Below are 9451 nucleotides of genomic sequence, written 5' to 3'. Positions count from 1 at the left end.
CCCTCTGCTCGCAGCTCCATGCTCATCTCAAAGCATTTTTTGAAAAAATTCTGAGGTAGATTTAAACCGAAAGAGGGGGGTTTCATGGCCCTTTAAAGTGTATTTTAAAGGCTTAACCAGGTTAATTAGGTTAAACTTGATTAATTAGGCAAGTTAGACAGTGGTGGATTGTCTAACCAAATGGAAAAGAAAATCGAATAGCAACATGCTGATAACAGTAGCTTCAAATAATTAAAATGAAATGTAAAAAATTTTAATTCCAGCCGAACTGAAAGAAATAAATCTTTAAGTAGAAGAAAAATATAAAAGGAAAAACTGTGAAAATTGACTTGCTTTGTTAAAGACCACTTGGGAAATATTTAAAAAAAGAACTTAATTTTCACAGGAGCACTAATAACTGTAAATTCCATTGCTAGTTAGTAGTTTTGTAATGCTGCTGATAGGAGCACATACCTGACACTGCAAAATTTGGCTAGTGATAAATGCAGGCTTCATAGCAATGAATGCATTGGACAAAACTATAATTTAAATAAAGATGGCTTTCACTGAAACAAAATACAAAGGAAAAATATTTTGCTGCTTGTTCAGACTATTAAAAAGAGCTGAAACAACAATTCTTGAGAATTTATGGCGGGATGTTTTTAATAATTTGCCATTCACTTTCTCAGTGTTTTAGCAAATGGAAAATGTTTGATGACAAATCTTATTTTGATGGTTATTTTGAATCAACAATACGCTTGTGGTGAATTGACTACCCTTTCATTATGTTCGGGACTATTTTTGCCCCATTGACTTCGATTATAGTGACATTTTTTGATTGCAAAGCCTTGACACCAATTAATCATAAGAAAAGGGTAGCAAATTTAAGCTATACTCAAGGTTTATTTTGTTAATCAGAAGAACATATCCCTAATTTAATATGTAGGGTTAGTGGTTATAAAAATGTTCCCATAGTCCTTCATGTTGGCTGGTATTCAGACTACATTGGCAAACTAGACGTGGTGTTCCTTGGCATTACCATGCATTCCCATCACTGTGTGAGAGCGCTCTGAAGTCCAGCACATTCTTGCTTAATGAACTGAAAGATGATGATGGATACTGATTAACAAACGCAAGCTTGTTAGACCAAAAACCTTCTTTTCCTTTGGTTTTATAACTTGCTCTTGATTAGAGATGTGCGATTGCCCACACACATATTAACTCACAAATAGATTTGCTTTATGAATATTCCAACTGTAGATTCCTGACGCAGCTTTAATCTTGACAATACTAATGTCAAATTTCACTAAATGAGGAAAGTTATTTAGAGATGCAGAGAATGAACGCAAATAATGTTGCAAACCGTAAATTTTACAGATGAATTGTTATATTCATACTTACTGTAAGGTACTTTAACCCTTTACTTGTCATCAGAGTCATAAAAGATTACTTTGCTACAGCAATGCACATGTAAAAGATGATTAGATGCGAAAACTCACGTATAGATTAGTTTTTTAGAGGCTAAATTTAAATCAAATATGACCAAACTGTCCATACTGCTTAAGAATTTGATGTATACTTTACAAATATTGTCAAAAGTATAAAAAAATACAGTTCAATTCCTTAAGACATAAGGGGCGCTCTTGTATGGTCACCAACGGAAACTGAAGGTCATCTGGTGGTCATGTCTAGTACTGCGACCAAACAATCTTACTGAAAGCTCATTTTTTGAGATGTCAACTTCAAATTTGGAATATAATTAGTTCAGATATCTATCTATCTATCTATCTATCTATCTATCTATCTATCTATCTATCTATCTATCTATCTATCTATCTATCTATCTATCTATCTATCTATCTATCTATCTATCTATCTATATCTACCTGTCTACCTGTCCATCCATCCACCTACTTACCTACCTACCTGGCTGTCTGTCTGTCCGTCCATCCATCCATCCATCCATCCATCCATCCATCCATCCATCTATCCATCCATCTATAGGGCATCAATAGCTGACAGTGTAAATGTGACCATAGATGTTAATCCAAGAACATGTCCTACTTGGTGAAATCAGGTTGGCGTTACTTTATATAAAAAGCAACTAAGTAATGCAACTAGTTATTTTTGGGCGAGGAACTCAATATTGTAATGCATTACTTTTAAAAGTAACTATCCCCAACACTGGACGTAGCAAATTTTTCTTCTTAAGCTTTTTCAATACATTTTTGAGCATTTAAATTTTATTCCATTCTGTTTTATTTAAAGTTATTCAGTGCTAGCCAGTGCTATTCTATTTATTTCTATTCATATTCATATTTATAAGTCATATCAGTAAAAAAAAAAAAAAATACACAATATATAAATACACACACACATATATATATATATATATATATATATATATATATATATATATATATATATATATATATATATACACATGTAGATATGTACATGTAGATATGTATATCCCCACCCTTTTGCATATGGAAAATCTATTGAGAAACGTGCTGTTTTACATGCTGGGGACATGATGCGTTTTGGTTTGAGGATGTTAATAAGTTGTTGTCCCAGTTTTAAACAGGTCACCCAGTCAGGAGTCCACGCAAGCGAACGCCCACCTTGCACTGCAAACAGTACATTACAGATGAAACCTGTAACTCCAAGAAACCAACGCAAAAAAATGGACCGTTGCGAAATTAGTTTCACAATCAAAGGAGGAGATGCGCTAGTCAAAAGTCCTGCTTCAAACCTGAAAAATCAGCATTGCACAAACTGATGTCTGACTGCAAACATAACACAAAATAAACACACAAAGTGATAGATTGATAGACAGACAGACAGACAGACAGACAGATATGGATGGATGGATGGATGGACGAATAGATGGACGAATGGACGGACGGATGGACAGATAGATAGATAGATAGATAGATAGATAGATAGATAGATAGATAGATAGATAGATAGATAGATAGATAGATAGATAGATAGATAGATAGATAGATAGATAGATAGATGGACAGACAGAAAGACGAATGGATAGACGGATGGATGGACGGAGAAGATAGACAGACAAATGGATGGATGGATGGACGAATGGACGGACAGATGGATGGATGGACGGGCGGATGGACGGACGGACAGACAGACAGACGGACGGACAGATAGATAGATAGATAGATAGATAGATAGATAGATAGATAGATAGATAGATAGATAGATAGATGATAGATGGATGGATGGATGGATGGAAAGACAGATAGACAGATGGATGGATGGACGGAGAAGATAGACAGACAAATAGATGGATGGATGGATGGATGGATGAATGGATGAATAAACAGATAGATAGACATAAAGACGGACGGATGTATGGATGTATAGATAGATAGATAGATAGATAGATAGATAGATAGATAGATAGATAGATAGATAGATAGATAGATAGATAGATAGATAGATAGATAGATAAATGGATAGATAGATAAAAGGATGGATAGATAGTTAGATAGATAGACAGACAGACGGAGATGGATGGGCAGACGGATGGATGGACGAATAGACAGACAGACAGAGATGGATAGACAGACGGACAGACAGACGGATGTTTTTCATCCCTGCAGTGGTCTCTCCTCTACTGTTTTCTGAAAACGTATAGAAGCTCCACCAGAGTCAATGATTGCTTTGCCATTAAAATCCAGCAGTCACCTAACAATAGTTCATCTCCATGGAGACTCTGAGTGAGGCGGTGTTAAAGGGCAGGTGAGGGATAACATGTCACTACATTCAGACATGATTTGATGCATTTGTTGTTGTGCTCATCCTCACTCCGGACTCTCATTTCTCCCTCAGTTGAGGACAGATGAACCTGCTGAACCTCATTCATATCAACATCTATTCGGTTTCTACAGCTTTACTGCAACACTGATTGGATTTTACATAATGTGAGCGTTTTGTAAGAACTTGTTGCATCATAGAAAAAAAAAGTTTCTGAACAGAGCAAAAGATGATTCAAACCAGCACAGGTGTAGCAGTAATCACTAAACACACATTAGTGGATCTTTCAATAGTTAACAAGTGACGTCAGATTTCCCAGCATTTATTTTCTAAATCTTTTGTTATTTCAAAAAGGTCATTTTGTATGTAGTTTTGCTGACTCACTGTGGAAATAATAGAATTAGAGAAACAGAATGTTGTGTATGAAATATAATATAAATAACTGTGTTTATTTTTGAAAATAATGAACTGACATGATTACGGTAAATTTACATTTGTGCAGTTATATGGTATTTCTATTCTATTCTATTCTGTTCTGTTCTACTCTGTTCTGTTTTGTTTTGTTTTGTTCTATTCTATTCTATTTTCATCTCATTTCATCTAATTTTCGTCTTCTTTTCCTGGGCCGTGTCGCGGGGGCAGCAGTCTCAGGAGAGAACCCCAGACTTCCCTTTCCCCAGACACTTCCTCCAGCTCCTCCGGGGGGATCCTGAGGCATTCCCAGACCAGCAGAGAAATATAGTCCCTCCAGCGTGTCCTTGGTTTTCCCCAAGACCTCTTCCTGGTGGGACATACCTGGAACACCTCACTAGGTAGGCATCCAGGAGGCATTGGAAACAGAAACCCAAGCCACTTCAGCTGACTTCTCTCAATGTGGAGGAGCAGCAGCTCTACTCAGAGAATCTCCCACATGACAGAGCTTATCACTCTATCAACTGTATAAGGGTGCCTTGCCACCCTGCAAAGGAAACTCATTTCGGCCGCTTGTATCCGAGATCTTGTTCTTTCGGTCATGGCCCAAAGCTCATGATCATAGGTGAGAGGAGGAATGTAGATTGACCGGTAAGGTGCTTTTTTTACCCCAACACACCAGCACATCGACCACATTACTGCACTGATTCGCCTGTCAGTATCATGCTCCCTCCTTCCTTCACTTGTGAACAAAACCCCAAGATACTTGAATCCACCTGGGGTAAGAACTTTCCTCCAACCTGCAGATAGCAAATCACCTTTTTCTGGTAGAGCACCATGGTCTCGGACTTGGAGGTGCTGGTTCTCATCACAGGAGCATCACACTCGACCGCAAACAACCCCAGAGCATGCTGAAGGTCCATGTTGGATGAAGCCAACAGAACAACATAATCTGCGAATAACAGAGATGAAATTCTCTGGTCCCCGAACTGGACCCCCTCCAGCCCAAGGCTGCGCTTTGAAATTCTGTCCATAAAAATTATGAACACCGAAAACCGCATTGTTCCCCCTGGATCCTAGGTTCAACCATCGGCCGGATCATTCTCTCCAGTCACTGGCATAGACTCTCACAGGTAGGCTGAGGAGTGTGATCCCCCTATAGTTGGAGCACACCCTCCGGTGCCCCTTCTTAAAAATGGGAACCACCACTCCAGTTGCCCAGTCCAGAGGTACTGTCCATGACCTCCATGTGATATTGTTCTATTCTGTTCTGTTCTGTTATTTTCTGTTCTGTTCTATTCTGTTCTGTTTTTTTCTGTTCTGTTCTATTTTATTCTATTCTATTCTGTTATATTGTGTTCTGTTCTATTTTATTGTAATCTGTTTTGTTTTGTTCCTTTCTGTTCTGTTCTGTTCTATTCTGTTATGTTCTATTTTATTCTGTTGTGTTCTGTTCTAGTGTGTTCTGTTCTATTCTATTCTATTCTATTCTATTCTATTCTATTCTATTCTATTCTATTCTATTCTATTCTATTCTATTCTATTCTATTCTATTCTATTGTGTTCCATTCAATTCTGTTCTGTTCTGTTGTGTTCTGTTCTATTTTCTTCTGTTATATTCTTTTCTAGTATGTTCTGTTCTTTTCTATTCTATTCTGTTCTATTCTTTTCTGTTCTGTTCCATTCTATTGTGTTCCATTCAATTCTGTTCTGTTCTATTCTGTTCTATTCTATTTTATTCTGTTCTATTCTATTCTGTTGTCTTCTGTTCTAGTGTGTTCTGTTCTATTCTGTTCTATTGTGTTCTGTTTTATTTTATTCTAATCTGTTTTGTTCTGTTCTATTCTATTCTATTCTATTCTATTCTATTCTGTTCTGTTCTGTTCTGTTCTATTGTATTCTATTCTGTTGTGTTCTGTTGTGTTCTGTTCTATTCTATTCTGTTGTGTTGTGTTGTGTTGTGTTGTGTTGTGTTGTGTTCTGTTCTGTTCTGTTCTGTTCTATTCTATTCTATTCTGTTCTGTTCTGTTCTATTGTATTCTATTCTGTTGTGTTCTGTTGTGTTCTGTTCTATTCTGTTCTGTTGTGTTGTGTTGTGTTGTGTTGTGTTGTGTTGTGTTGTGTTGTGTTGTGTTGTGTTCTGTTCTGTTCTATTCTATTCTATTCTATTCTATTCTATTCTATTCTATTCTATTCTATTCTATTCTATTCTGTTCTATTCTATTCTGTTCTGTTCTATTCTATTCTGTTTGGTTCTTTTCTGTTCTATTTGATTCTATCCTCTGATTTGTCTGCCTCTTCTGTGTGAATGTTGTGTCTGGTTGTGTAAGGTGTTCGGGCTCTTCCGGTCTGCGAGTGTTGTCAGGTGTGGATCAGGGTTAAAGCTCCACGGAAACATTCCATTAAAGTAATTAGTGTGGTCGAGCGGAACTGTACAGTGCCTTTGACAGCACTGGCAGATGCTAATTTACCGCTCACTGCGACACACACACACATATGCAAAAGACAGTGTGTTGTTTCAGTGATGGAAAAGCAGCTGCTTAGTCTTTCATTAGTGGGAAGGTGAAGAAAAGCAGTGAGAATCTAATGACATGACAACAGCCTCATGAGCAACTCGGCTTGATGGGGTGTTTATGGGAGGCAAAAACCACTAATGCTATTTCTAACTATACATTTGTTTACATTCTAACTACAACTGTAACTCTTAATTAGAAATATTAGATACAGTCTTAGTTTACTTTTCTTATTTGGTATTCTATGTTTATAAGTTATATGTTTATTTGGTATTCTATATTTATAAATATACACTACTGCGGTCAAACGTTTGAAGTCAGTTTTTTTGTTTTTTAGAAAATGTTATTCTTCATCAAGGCAGCATTTATTATTAATTATTATTACAAAAAAATAAAACAGTTAAATTTTTTTTACAACATTTAAGTAACTGTTTTCTTATTGTATGTAGTTTCAGATAAAAATATTAGTCTAAACATCATTGCTTTTATTACTATTACCCTAAATAATAATACTAATAATAACAATAATAATAATGATGAATATTAGAGTGATTTCTGAAGGATCATGTGACTCTGAAGACTGGAGTAATGAAGCTGAAAATTCATCTTTAAAATCACTGGAATAAATAAATTCATTCATTCATTCATTTTCTTTTCAGCTTAGTCACTATTAGTCAGTGGTCGCGATGGTGGAATGAACTGCCAACTTATCCAGTATATGTTTTACGCAGCGGATGCCCTTCCAGCTGCAACCAATCTCTGGGAAACATCCATACACTACTGACAATTTAGCCTACCCTACCCAATTCACCTTTATCGCATGTTTTTGGACCGGAGCACCCGGATGAAACCCATGCTAACGTGGGGAGAACATACAAAATCCACACAGAAATGCCAACTGACCCAGCTGAGGCTCGAATCAGCGACCTTCTTGCTGTGAGATGACAGCACTACCTACTGCGCCACTGCGTCGCCCACTGGAATAAATCATAAATTAAATTATAAACTACTTTTGAACAGTTATTTTATAGAGCAATAACATTTTACTATTTTACTATTTGTACTGTATTTTTGATGAAATAAATGCAGCCTTGGTGAGCAGGAGAAGCTTATTTTAAAACAATAATAAATGCTTTGAATTCTGTCACATTTTGTATGGTGAGGGTCTAGCAAATAAAATGTGAACATAATCATTACATCTGAACAATTGTATTTCCTACCGCCAATCATTTATCAGTCCAGCTCACTGTAAAAATCCCAACTTAAATCAATTAAGATCATTGGTTTTGACCAATTAAAGTGGGTTGAAAATAAAACAATTTGTCAAAAAAAAACAAGTTGTCAAAAAAAAAAAAACAGCAAATTTTTCAGCTAATTTTGAATAAATTAATAGCTGGCAGTTACTGTAGCTCTCTGCAACTCCCACATGCTCGCCCGCTAAAGCTAAGCAGGGTTGCACCCGGTCAGTACCCATATGGGAGACCACATGGAAAAAGGTTGCTGCTGGAATTGTGTTAGTGAGACCAGCAGGGGGCACTTAACCTGTGGTCTGTGTGGGTCTTAACGCTCCAGTATAGCGAAGGGGACTCTATGCTGTTCAGTGAGTGCCGTCTTTCGGATGAGACGTTAAACTGAGGTCCTGACTCTCTGTGGTCATTAAAAGACAAGGAATTAAAGGCAAATTTAACAAATAGGTGAGGTAAGCGGATGCTTAGAGGCCCAGGAAGTCTGTGGGCTCCCAATAAATCCCTTGAGTTCTGTTATATTGTGTATGGTGAGTGTCTAGCAAATAAAATGTGAACGTAATCATTACATCTGAACAATTGTATTTCCTACCGCCAATCATTTATCAGTCCAGCTCACTGTAAAATTTTACTTAAATCAATTAAGTTCATTGGTTTTGACCAATTTAAGTGGGTTGAACATAAAACAAATGAGAATTATAAAATAAAAAACTGAAGAATTGTGTTGATTCAGCTTATTTTGAATAAATAAATAGCCGGTAGCTGGCTCTCTGCAACTCTCACATGGTTGCCCACTGAAGCTAAGCAGAGCTGCGTCTGATCACATGGGAAAGCTAGATTGCTGCCGGAAGTGGCATTAGTGAGACCAACAGGGGGTGCTCAACCTGTGGACTGTGTGGGTCCTAATGCCCCAGTATATTGATGGGTACTCTATACTGCAAAGTGAGCGCTGTCTTTCAGATGGGATGTTAAATAAGGTTCTGACTCTCCGCTGTTGTTAAAAGACCGTAATATTAATAATTTTATTAGTATATGTAATGACGTTCACGGCCCTTTGGCCGCCGGGAAGAAGGAGGCGGAGAACCGATGCAGTTTTTAAAATGATTTATTAATAACAGGGACGGCAGCTCCGTCAAACTGAAAGCAAAACAATATGCCCAGGCCCGGTCCTCTCTCGGCTTCCTCTGCCATCGTTCCTCCTTTTATCGTCCAGAGCTCCTTTCGTGGGATCCGAAGCAGGTGCGCACAGCAGGTGTATCCACTTACACGATGGCCTCACTCCGTTCCCACGGCTCTCGGCCAAGCCCCCCTCGCCACAGTATATTATTAGTAGTATATTATCAGTGTTGGGCAGTAGTGTCACTACTTGTAGCGACGCTACTAGCTTAACTACATTTCTCAGTAGCGTGGTGGTAGCGTCGCTACTTTCCAAATTAAATAGCTTTTCAGTAGCGAAGCTATTTTATTAGTCAAGTAGTGCAGTAGCGTCCACACAAGCTACATTTACCGATCGCAGATTAA

Source organism: Danio rerio, chromosome 6 (assembly GCF_049306965.1).
Source record: "Danio rerio strain Tuebingen ecotype United States chromosome 6, GRCz12tu, whole genome shotgun sequence".
Lineage (NCBI taxonomy): Eukaryota > Metazoa > Chordata > Actinopteri > Cypriniformes > Danionidae > Danio > Danio rerio.
The sequence above is the reverse complement of the archived record's forward strand: the minus strand, read 5'-3'. Positions refer to the sequence as shown.